General features: G+C 36.3%; 1 pseudogene; it reads left to right on the forward strand.

Annotated features, from left to right (window-relative positions):
- Nucleotides 1-10894: 10894 nt before the first annotated feature.
- Nucleotides 10895-11439, forward strand: LOC124234965 (ubiquitin-conjugating enzyme E2 E3-like; annotated as a pseudogene).
- Nucleotides 11440-12933: the final 1494 nt, after the last annotated feature.

Consider the following 12933-nt stretch of genomic DNA (forward strand, 5'->3'; position numbering starts at 1 on the left):
TTCACATCACAGCATCTACTACATGGCTGCTATTACCAAATCACCCACGATTTATATTAAAACACAACATATTGTGTCTTGTGGCCAAGAAGTTAATTAACATTAACATTAACATTAACTGTGCATGCATCATCCAAAGATTTAGGTAAATTTTACACACAAAATTTGGACATACCTTCTCTGACTGTCTTCTTCCCAGAATATTTTCTCTATATTTTCCAGTGGCTGTGGTTACCCTGAACTCTGTTATCCAGTTATGCAAATATGTAAGCTTGTGAGTTTCCTAAAGGAATGTTTGCTACTGGTGGGAAAAGGTTTCAAGGAAGATTTACAGTGTATACTTGCAGCAATGGCGCAAAGTCCTTCCTCAAGGGTACCTGGCTTCCATTTCAATCAAGGGCCTTCTGTCTGTGACTTGACTTATATCTTGAAACTGTGGTGAGAGACTGTGGTGACTCAAGTCAGGTTTTTGGATATCAGACTTAGAGTTTTCCCATTATATAGCTCAAGAAATAATCTGTTAGACTGCCTATCTATTTCATTCCTAGTGACTCTGTGATCAATTAGCCACTTCCAAAGATTTCTACGATAAAATACATTCTTATCTCTGGTAAGTTTTTGCTGACCTTTACTAGTTGATGTGATCACCTTGTCATTAACAATAAAGTGTGGCCACTTAACCTCTGCTATTCTGGGCTCACATCATCCCCATTGAAATTAGTTAACCCATCTCCATGTTGGCATCTCCTACAGTCATATCTGGCCTACAAGGAGACCAATGATGGAGTTTTTCAAGGATGCAAGTAATCCTCTCACTAACATTAATGTCTTAGTGAAGGAAACGTCCTCTGGGATTTCTCATGGAACATATTAGAAGGTGGGCATATAGATTGCACATGATAAATCCAGTCCAAATTTCCTGTCTCCATAAACCTTTGGATTCCTTCCTATACATCAGGCGAAAAATGCCCTGGAATCTTAATCTGAATAAATATAGGCCAGTATTGAGTCCAAGTTTCAGTTAATCCAAGTAAACTGTTAGAGCCACCTCCAGCTGCATGAGCTAATACATTAAAGTTTGAATCTCTTGTAAATAATATCAATAAATTTGGAATTATATTCTGCCTTCCTTCATCTAACACCTTAGAATCCATTCTTATACATGTTTCCTAGGCTTTTGCTGATCTATATTAACAAAGTCTTGCAATTCCTTTGTATGTAAGCTATTTCCTCCTAGCTCATAGTGTGTTACCCTTTGCCCTGGAGCAGTGATTCTCAACTGGTGGTGATTTTCCCCCAGGAGACATTTGGCAATTGCTGGAGACAGTTTTGGTTGTACAGCTGGGTGAGGAGGGATATCCTGGTATCTATGGTAAAAACCAGGGATGCTGCTAAATAACCTACAATTCACAAGACAGCCCCCTACAGGAAAGAACTTTTTAGTTCAAAATGTCAAGTGTTGAGGATGAGAAAATCCACCCTGGAGTGTGCTGATATTTGACACTAGTTTTGGGTTTCATGGCAACAGGGGGTAGTTGTGGTAGATCTTGAGGAGAATAAGCATCCTTTTCAAGACATCTGTTCAAGTCTGAGTATCACAAGGTTTTTCAAGCAGAAAAGTCTAGCCTCTTTGAACACTGAAGAGTGAGCTACTTTCACTGATAAGGGAGGCTCAGAATGTCATGTGGGTTCAAGATTGTCAGTTTCATTTAAGTCCAACCAGATGTCCCTATTGCAAGTTTCAAAATTCCATTCTTTTTCATTTTCACATGTGAAATTTAGCAAAAGTGTGGATTTAATTGTCATTGTAATTCTGCAACTCATACAATACATTTTGCATTTGATTTTAGCCAGTATCAGTCTCATGGCTACAAGAAATAAGATATTTTTAGGAATATCATAGAAACTCTCTGGGTATGGAGTTTTGAGTTAAGTTTAGAAATAAAGGAGTGAAGATTGTTATTTTCTCTCTATAAGCACTTAAGCACACAAAAATATTTCATCTCACATTCCAGTCATTATAAAATTCATTACTTCCATCTGGTCAAGTGTAACAGCCACTTGAGTTCCCAAGAAATGTGCTTCAGTTGGCACTTTATCACAATCAACCACAGTTGGCAGCTTAATTAACTGATGCCACTACAAGCCATGGATTACTAGCATCTATTTCCCATTGACAAGGAGCTCAGCGCTGTGATAAAGTTCAGGGGCATGGCCAAACAATCTCAAAAGCTCATCTTTAAGGGTCTACCTCCTGAGACTTGTCCACTTCTGGTGCCAATTCTGAATTAGTCTGGGCCCAATTAGAAGACAGAAACAGCATGGTGATTTAAATAGGAGACGTTTAATATAGAGAATGACTAAGCTATGATACAAGAGTAATTATAAGATCTAAGAGAATTCTATGTCTCCCTAGGGCTATGGGGGAGTACCTAAATAAGGAAAAATGTAGACTGGGGTCTCCTTCTACAATAACGTGGTTCAGACTTCATTGGAGAAGGCACAGCTGCAGAGCAGGTATTGAAGGGTGAATCTGAGGCTGAGAGGCAACAAACTGATATCAGGTACATCTCTTATTCTTCACTGTTTCCTCTTTCAAATCCATCTATTCATTCTTTTATTGGACCAATATCATTGAGCACTTATCACGTCTCAGGTACTCTTTTCAGTTCTGGAGATAACACACTGGGCAAGACAAAGTCTCTGCCCTCATGTCATTCTGTTAGAGGAGATAATAAACAAGCAAACAAATCAAATAATATACTCTCAGATTATGGTATAAAGAAAATAAAGCAAATAAAGTATTATGTTTCTCAGTAACATTTTGAAAGAAAAGAAAGCAGACTAAAGTGATGAATGTGGTTTAAGAAATATGATTATTTTAGATAAGATGGTCAGCAAAGCCTTTCTGAAGAGGTAACTCTTAATCAGACACCTACTACTCACCATGAGCACCTACCAACTAGCACTCTTCCAGTTATCAATCAAAAATTGCGGCTGAATCATGTCATCTCCTTCTCAAAAATCTTTCAACGTTCCCTACTTATGTGCAGATTAAGCAGATCAAGGCCATTTTCAATAATAAATGTGATCAGGACAAATTTCTAATCCTAGAAGGGTAATGGTATGCTAAGTAAGATATAAGGACAGAAGCCTAATTGAATGGACTGAGTAAGCCCAGGTGAATGGCAGGAGAACTGTCTTAGTTAGCACTTAGGTGCCTACAATCTACATCAGGGAGACCAGATACTAGGATATATGGACAACTGCAAAATTCTAAACATTACAGTAACGGCTTCTAATCTACTTCCTGTTCAGACTTGTTCAGATTTAGCATTTGATGAGTGGGGCTGAGTGTGAAGATTTCAAGTGCTTAAACCTTTACCTAAGAGGTATTTGGACAGGTTAAATGGGAAGGGAAGGGACAGGAACTGCCACTTAGAAAGTAGCCACTGTAGACTATCGCAGGTCCTTAGTTACTCTTCACAACATGTGTAATGGGTAGTTTCAACATTTTAGAGATTAGGAAACTTAAGTACTAAAATAAAATGTCTATTCCCTGTTTCTAAAAAAAATAAACATTTCACAAAATTAAAAGAAAATTTTTTCGCTAAGCAAAAGGAGACATCCAACAAAAGATGTCAGTATAAAGATATTCTGGTTTTTTTTCTTTTAAAGATTGGCACCTGAGCTAACAACTATTGCCAATGTTTTCCTTTTTTTGCTTTTTCTCCACAAATCCCCCCAGTACATAGTTGGATACTTTAGTTGTGGGTCCTTCTAATTGTGGCATGTGGGACACCACCTCAGTGTGGCCTGATGAGCGGTGCCATGTCCACACCCAGGATCCGAACCAGTGAAACCTTGGGGCACCGAAGCAGAGCGTGTGAACTTAACCACTCAGCCATGGGGCCAGCCCCTAAAGATATTCTTATTCTACTCTTCATTCTTCAATGAATATTAAAAAAAAAAAAAAACACACTATAAAAGCTAGATAAAGAAATTCATCACCAATAGAGTCTATAAAACTTCCAGTACTCCAAGTCAAAACCTGTAAAATTTATCAATAAAACTAAAGGAGCTCCCTGATAATTTCCAGAATTCTTGAAATATTGCTGTAAGAATACACAATAAAGCGCTAGTAGCAGAAAATTTTAGGGAGTGAGGATTGGGTTTGTGGAAAGGTGGGGGCCTTCTATTTTTCACTTTGTATCTTTTCCTACTCTCTGAGCTTTTTTAGGTAGAGATACTTAGGTTTACTTTTTCTGTGTGTGTGTGTGAGAAAGATTGTCCCTGAGCTAGCATCTCCACCAATCTTCCTCTGTTTTATATATGGGATGCTGCCACAGCATGGCTTAATGAGTGATGTGTAGATCTGCGCCCAGGATCCAACCCACAAACCCTGTGCCACTGAAGCAGAGTGCGCAAACTTCACCACCACACCACCAGGCAAGCCACTACATTTTTAAAACAATTTCTGAAGGATAAAATTGATGAAAGTAAATCTGTGCTGAATATACGGAAAATGTTATCAAGGAGACGTATATCTTTAGAGTTATAAGTCTGAGTACATGGACAAATTAAAAGATTTCCTTGAGGGGAAGGTAAAGGGATAGCCAGTATAAAATGCATTCTACTCCTAGATTCTGCAATCCTATTTTTAAAAACTGTTCCATGAAACTTGAACTTTTAATTTGATTGGAAGATTTAGATTCACATGACTCTGTGGAAATACCTGGCAGCTAATCAGAAATAATGTGTACTTGTTAATAAATGTCTGGTCCTCCCATAAACAATAAGCATATGTACATGTACAAAACTGTAGGACTACTGTGAGCAAAGCTGAGATTCTAATTATATCCTCTTCTTAGCCTCTAGAGTGTAGGTTTATAGCCTACGAGTAGCACCTTAACAGACAGATTTCAATGGAAAAAAAAAATATGAGTGAGTGGGGAGATATTTTCCCCAAATTCCAAGGCTCAGGTAGATTTCAATTGAAGAATATATTTTGTCTTATGCTAAATTTACTACTTTGGAAATATTTTCCTGAATGTAAAGCCATATTTTAAAGGGAAATTTTCTTTTAATGCCATTTACAAGAAATGACCAGGAGCTTTACAGAAGTAATTCCACTGGCCTTTCTTGTTTAAGAAATCTACATTCTACCCAAAGCATCTGTAGGCTACAGAATATTATCAGACAACTAATACATCCCAATCAGACTGAATTTATTTATAGACAACGTTCTTTTTGCAATGTTAGATGCCTCATTAACTTGATTCAGCTTGTGCATAGCAAAAATATTCCCTCCCTCTTCAGATTTTGATAGAGTGAATTATAATTTCTTGTCTCACTCATTATAAACCTTTAGTTTGGAGGACATTTCAGAAATGTGTAGTGCCACTTATGTGAATCCTGTATTACTTGCCCTGGATTAATTATGTGCTTTATTTATTTTTCTTTGGGAGGGATATGAGGTGGTATAGTGACCATTCTCACTTTTTACTTTACATGGAAAACAAGTTAAAATTTAATTTTTCTATAAACCTTTTCCTAAGAAAAAGGAAATGTGAATTTGTGTTTTAATAAATTTCATTATACACATTATTGTCATGTTAGTGGAATGTGAGTGGGATAGCTTGGGTTTTCAAACTCCTAGAGCCTTAATAATTCCACTTACTCTGTACATATGTTCATCTGAGAAGAAAACTAGGGAGATACTGTGAAAAACCAGCACATGTAACTTCCATATTATGTTACACGTCTTCAAATTTTGAAATTTCCTTTTGAATATCACTATGCAACTTTGGATTGTATGCTCTTTTAATTTGGCTTGCACTTCTATAAGCGTGGGGAAAAAGGATTTTTCTTTCCAAATCTTCCACTACAACTGTTTCAGATTCACCACTTTTTAAACCAGATTTAACAGGTTAAATTGAGCTCAGGAAAAAAGATGATAATTAAAAAGCTAATTTCTATTTCTCTTAAATTCCACATTCCATGCTTTCAATGAATTTTCATACAAATAAGTAAGAATATTTAATGTTTGACATAAAATGGCCACAAATTATACTGGGAAATATTTCCACATTTTGTTTTAAATAAAATGGTAATTCTGTGAAGAAGAAAGAAATAATTTTTCTTAAATTACACCCTGCAATGTTTTAAATATACTTTATATAATTTTATTAACCTGTTCTGTATACGAGAATGTAACAAATATAAAATATCCAATATATATTGTTTTCATTGTCTGCCAGATGATAGAGAACATACTTATTATTTTGTGGCTCTGATCCTATCACAATTATTTTAATCAAAGTTGATCATAGAATCAACAAAAGGTGGTTTCATGGCTGAGTCAACACTTGAAAATGCATAGCAGAAATGTGAACACCTTAAGCAAGTTTCATAACTTCTGTTTTTAGTCAAGGAAAAATGTCGAAACTCTTTCCACTCTGCAAAGTAGACTTTTTTTATCCTTTATTACGTGTACTCTACACAAGGTTCTGTTCAGAAGAAAGAATTAAAAGGAAATCTCTAAACACAAAATCCCCTATGTGATTGGAAAAAAATGCACACACAAAAAATGTTTTAAAGGCACTTTTACCCAATGTTTTGTGATCAAAGACCACAACATTAACTAGAAAGTGTTTTCCCCTTCTAGACCATAAAGAGTCCTGGATCCATACTGCTTGATAAAAATTCTGATTCTCAAAAAGACTGGGAGTTTATGTGAAACAGTATGACTTACGTTCATAAAATGGAGTATTTTTGTTTGTGATGGGAATAGAAATGGAGAATGGAAAGACTTTAAAATTAAAATGGAGGTCCTGAACTTGTAAAATCAGTCCACTGTGCCAAATGTATGCCGAATGGTATGGAGTGTGGTTTAAGCATACGTAACTGGCCTGTTGATGAGCTGTGTTTTTCAGAATGTGTAAATGAAAAGTTACTTGTAGCTCAATTTTTTGGTCCTAAAAAAATTCTGAGTTTACCTGATGATCAGGCTTTGAGACTTCAGGGTACATATGGTAAGCCCAAACTAGCGACCATCCTCTGTTCTAATCACAGTTAAAGTCAGCTGTGGGAGGCTGCCGCCCTTGAATGGTTTATAATCAGCTTGAGACATGAAACTGACTCATTTCTGGAAATGTGGGGGCTGTTCTTTCACTCTTTTCAGTACATGAATGCCACCATAAAATAAGATTAAATGCTCTGGGGTTTCCCCCGCTGCTTCCCTTCCCTATTTGTTAACTTTTCATGGTATGTGGGCTCATACTGTATTTATGTTTTCTCAGCTTCAAATTATCTCACTCACAATTTTGCATTGGACAGCCTGCTTTGCCATACTTCTAAAATAGGACATATTTTCCTGTTATGCTAAATTTTTATCACATTATTTTAAAGCGATAAACACCTTAAATATAAATAGATGTAATACTTAGACTCATTGAAGTTCTCATGTCTTTCTTGGTGCCCCACTCCATTCAATGTCATCTCTTGGGTGAAGACTATTTGTGAGCTTTTTTCACACTGTCTAAAGGTAGCTGTAAACTTGTCCTCTAAAATACTATTATTAGGGAGTCACACTGCAATTATAGACTTTCTTCCTGAAGCTTCTAAACTTCAAGCTATAGTGTTTTATTTCCTTCTTTTAAAAGTGTCTTGGTCTCCTAAATTATGGACATATATCTTCCAGGATCTTATAGATATTTACCTGACTGAAGTTACTGTTCTCTCAAATTTTTAAAAATCTTACTCAAGTTTTAAAGGAGGAAAGGGATTGATAGACTCAATCAACTCTCAAATGGGTTAGAAAAATAAATCATGTATATATATAGAGAGAGAGATAACAGAGAGAGGTAAGAGAGCAAATATGGTAAAATGTTAAAAATTTAAAAATCAGTAAATCTGGGAAAAGAATATCTAAGAGTTTTCTGTATGTACTATTCCTGCAACATTTTGTAAGTTTGAAGTTACTTCAAAATTTTAAAAATGTTGATTTATGCTTATTAAACCATGCTATGGTGGTGCCCCACATACAAAACAGAAGAAGATTGGCAAACAAGTTAGCACTGCAACAATCTTCCTCAAGTAAAAAGAGAAAGATTGGCATCAGATGTTAGCTAAGGGCCAATCTTCCTCACCAAAAAAAAAAGTTGGTTTAAGTATGTCATTTGCAAGTATGTAGCAAATAATATAAGAATTAATGTGGCAAATAATATAGTTATAATAATATAAAACTAAAAAATATAACATTAAGACAATAACTGGGATATAGAGTACTCACACTAAATTTCTTCTCATTTGTATCAAGGATTAATAAATTATTGTATAAAGTTTTATATCAAGGCATAGAGGGATACAATTCTGGTGAATCTGAGATGATGAAGATCAGAACGAAATATTCAAAATTGATGGAAGGGGGTGTTATGGAGAAAGGTAGGAAAGAGACAAATAAATAAGACATTGGCGATACACATGCATGTGCCTACTTAAATGGAGAGGGTTTAACCATTTGGTGCCTTCCAATCCACTAGTAGTCACTATTGAGCTGTAGATGCAGATAATGGTAAATGATGGATGACAAGTAAGTAACAAGCAACGAGAAGTTATAAAGCAGCCACAGGAGAAGAACAGAAGGGACAGGACAGATACAAAGCACCAGAGATTTTTTGAAAGAAAACGTGCAGCAATTAACTGTCAGCTTAGCCTGTTTCACATTCCCCTTACCCTTGATGAGAGTTGATTTGGACTGAGCCAGACCTGCAGACTAGAAGGTTCCCTGGAAATAAATGCTGGAAAACTCAGACTGTTGGTAGGATGCAGGATCCAGTAGGTTTTTCAGTACGGGTTTGTCTAAATAAACTTTTTATTTTGGAATAGTTTTAGATTACTGAAAAGTTTCAGAGGTAGAACAGAGAATTCCCATATACCACACACTGTGTCTCCTATTATAAACATCTTAATTAGTAGAGTATATTTGTCACAATTAATGAACAAATATTGATACACTACTATTAACTAAAGTCCACATTTCATTCAGATTTCCTTAATGTTTATCAAATGGTCTTCTCTGCCTCACAATTCCATCCAAGATGTATTAATCTAGTTGTCAGGTCTTCTTAGGCTCCTCTGGCTGTGACAGCTACTCAGACTTTCCTTGTTTTTGGTGATTCTGACAGATTGAAGAAGTACTGGTCAGGTATTTTGTTCAACATCCCTCTTTTTGGATTTGCCTGATGGTTTTCTCGTGATTACGCTGAGGTTATGTGTTTTGAAGAGGAAGACCACAGAGCTAAAGAGCCATTCTCATCACATCTGATCAAGAATACGTATTATCAACATGACTTGTCGTTGTTGTTGTTAATCTTGATCACCTGACTCAGGTAATGTTTGTCAGGTTTCTCTGCTGTAAAGTTTCTCTTTTTTCTCCCTTTCCATATTATACCCCTTGGAAGGAAGGCACTATGCATAGCCCACACTTAAGAAGTGAGGAGTCATGCTCTGTCTCTTTGAGGGTGGAGTATCTGCATAAATTATTTGGAATTCTACTACACAGGAGATGTGTCTTTTCTCTCCCATTTGTTTATTTACTCAAACATTTATTTATATCAGTATGGACTCATGGATATGTATCTTATACTTTGGGTTATAATTCAATACTACTTTATTTTGTTGCTCAAACCATTCCAGCTTTGGCCATTGGGAGCTCTTTCAGTTGGCTTCTGTGTCCCCGTGAAATATTTCCATCATTGTGCATGTGTGTGTCTGTGTGTGCGCTTTGAGCCCTTCCTTACTTTCTGACACTACAAGTTCTCCTGGCTCGTCTTGTATATTCCCTGCTACAGCCCTAGAATCAGTCATTTCTCCAAGAGGTCCTAGTTCCTTTAATTGGAGAATGGTTCTAGAAACCAAGATCTGGGTGCTAAGTATGCTTGTTGCTACTAGGTGTCCTTGCTTCTAGGCCCTTTTGTCTAACAGAATAAGGAAATATATAGGTGTATGTTAACCTCTGTATATACAGGTCTATAAATATCTCTATATGTATTTATCTGAATCTATGTTAAGCTAAAATTGAGTTTGTGCTGATGTCTCCAACTCTATTCTGCTCATTACCAAATGAATCATCCTAGCTTTTCTTGTTTGTCTGTATCCTCCAGCTCCAACAGTGAGAAACTTGGCTCCCACCATCTGTCATCCATCTACTTAACTGTTTAGTTCTAGTGTATCTACATAGTGGCTTCAGAATTGTTAACCCATATCCCCATGGGAAACAAATATTAACTAAAGTCCACTGCTTATGTGTAGTTCCTTTGCCTTTAGTCTTACAGACTCTGCTCATTTCCAAACTTACTTAGGCCAGAACTTTTCTCCCCATCCCTTCAGTGAGGTTGTTTTGTACACATCATACAATTAGATTGTTTTGTCACAGTATGCATTCCATTCTGGGATCTCCCAATCTTCTAAATGATTTTTTTATTTGCATACATTGAAGCTTACTCCTGTGCTATAAAGTTCTATGGGTTTTGACAATGGCAGAGTGTCGTGTATCCATCACTCCAGTATCATATGTTAAACTTATCTCCATAAACCCTTCTCTTTTGACCCAAACCAACTTGGCCCCAAACACCATCAACAGCCTTACCCTTAAAAAATATCTACCCTTAAAAAAAATTCTAAGGGGCACAGTCCTCTCCAACTTTCAATGTTCCACACTCCCCAGCCCAATCCTCCTTGACTTCATTTTTCCCCCACTTCCTCACCTCCCACCCCCAGCTATCTGTATTTCCTTAAGTAAGAGTTTTTTCCCTCTCCCTCCCCTGCACTGTAAGAGTGCATGAGCAGGCCAGGTGAGCAGTCAAATTTTCCAAGAAACTACTTCACCAAGATGTCCAGTGATAGGCAAAGATCTGACCACAGACACCCAGCTGCTCCAGAGCCTGAAGAACAAGAAGAAAGAAAACCTGCCACTCAGCAGAAGAAAAACATAAAACTCTCTAGCAAGACCACTGCTAAATTATCCACTAGTACGAAAAGAATTCAGAAGGAGATAGGTGAAAAAGCCCTTGATCCTCTTGCTAACTGCAGTGCTGGGCCTAAAGGAGATAACATTCATAAATAGAGATTGACTATACTTGGTCCATCAGGTTCTGTGTAGGAAGGTGGTGTTTTTTTTCTGGATACCACCATTTTCATCTGATTATCCATTTAAGCCACCAAAGGTTACTTTTCACACCAGAATCTATCACTGCAACAACAGTCTAAGACTCATCTGTGTGGACATGCTTGAAGGCAACTGGAGCCCGCCTTAGACTATTTCAAAGATTTTGCTGTTGATTGGTTCCCTTTTGACAGACTTCAACCTGCAGATCCTCTGGTTGAAGCAGAGTTGCTCAGTATTTGACCAACAGAGCAGAACATGACAAGAGATAGGAAACACAATTCACATGATTTGTGTGCAGTGTGAAGGAGCAGAGGCATCTTTTCACTGTACTACAAATCTTCATAGCCTTTACATTATGAACTTCTGTGTGTGTGTTATACTGATTCTACTCTCTGCTTTCATTCTTTGGAGACTGGGAGACTCTCCAAAAGGGTAAGTGCTATCAAGAGTAGAATGTTGTAGCTGTAGATTAGTTACATTTAAAATGGCTACTTGCAAGTCTTGCGTCTTTGGGATATTGAAACGTGTTTTGTGGTATACTAAGGATACTGGTCCTGAAGTCTACCAAATATTATAGTGCACTTTAGCTTAATTCATATTTGTATGATGTTGTAAAAGTAGCCATAATGGCTAGGAATTAGGTCATTTGTAGAAAACCCATATCTCTGAGTATGTGGTTCATGCTGTTGTGAAAAATGTTTTACCTGTTACTTTTGTCAATTTTGAGAGGATTTTCTTTACCTTTTATATCTCAGAGAGCACCTGATACGTCATCTCAGACACTATAAATATACTCCTAAAGGCAAAAAAAAGAAATCTAAGAGTTTTTACAGCAATTTTATGAAATACGGGATCTGAAAAACTATACTGTAATTGCTTCTTTACCTATTTATAACATCATGAGAGCTTACCTATCTGACCATGAATACCCATACTTAGCACATATCTGTCACATAGTAGGAACCCAGTGACCATTTCTGAACAAAGATATGAATCCCAGTTTATCTTAATTAGAATAACCCATGCATAGTTAGCATTCTGAAATTTTTCTGATTTTTGGTTTAATTGGAAAGTGTGGAAAGGTAACTAAAAGCTTGAGATTGAATATCTATTCTGTAGACATATATACAACATGTTCACTTACTAACTAGCTCTATAGAGTCCTACTAACTCAGAGGGGATTCTGCATACACATAACGAATATTTCATCATGTCTTTGTCTATACGTTGAAAATGTGAGCAATATTTAATAGCTTAGATTTCCTCTTTTAAAATACTGCAGGAAATTTTAAATAAGAAAATTATGTATTTTTACATCCAAAGCAAAAAATGTTCATAAATTTTTATTTTCTACAATTTGAAATATGTTGTTCCTATAGGCAAACAAGGTCAAGCTTATAATTTTCGTAAATGTAATTTTGCAAATTTCATAAAAGCTAAAACTCCTTTTACTTAAGTAATGAACAGGTGATGGTGACATGCATAATGCAATTTTCACAAATGAAGGTAAATGTAAGTTCATATTTCTGTATTCAAGAAAAATATGAACTAACTCAATAAAGATGAGCAATATTAACCTTAAGGAGTTAATCGTCAGAGTGAATGAGGGAAAATAGCATAATTAGCAATATATGAAGGTAGTCATTAAGGTGAACCAAGGCACATAATATAGCTTGCAATATAATGTAAACAAAAGCCAAAGTTCCCATAGCAACACAAACTTTTCTCCAATGTACACATACTTTATTTTGGATTACCAGCTA

The sequence above is a fragment of the Equus quagga genome, chromosome 2 (assembly GCF_021613505.1).
Source record: "Equus quagga isolate Etosha38 chromosome 2, UCLA_HA_Equagga_1.0, whole genome shotgun sequence".
Lineage (NCBI taxonomy): Eukaryota > Metazoa > Chordata > Mammalia > Perissodactyla > Equidae > Equus > Equus quagga.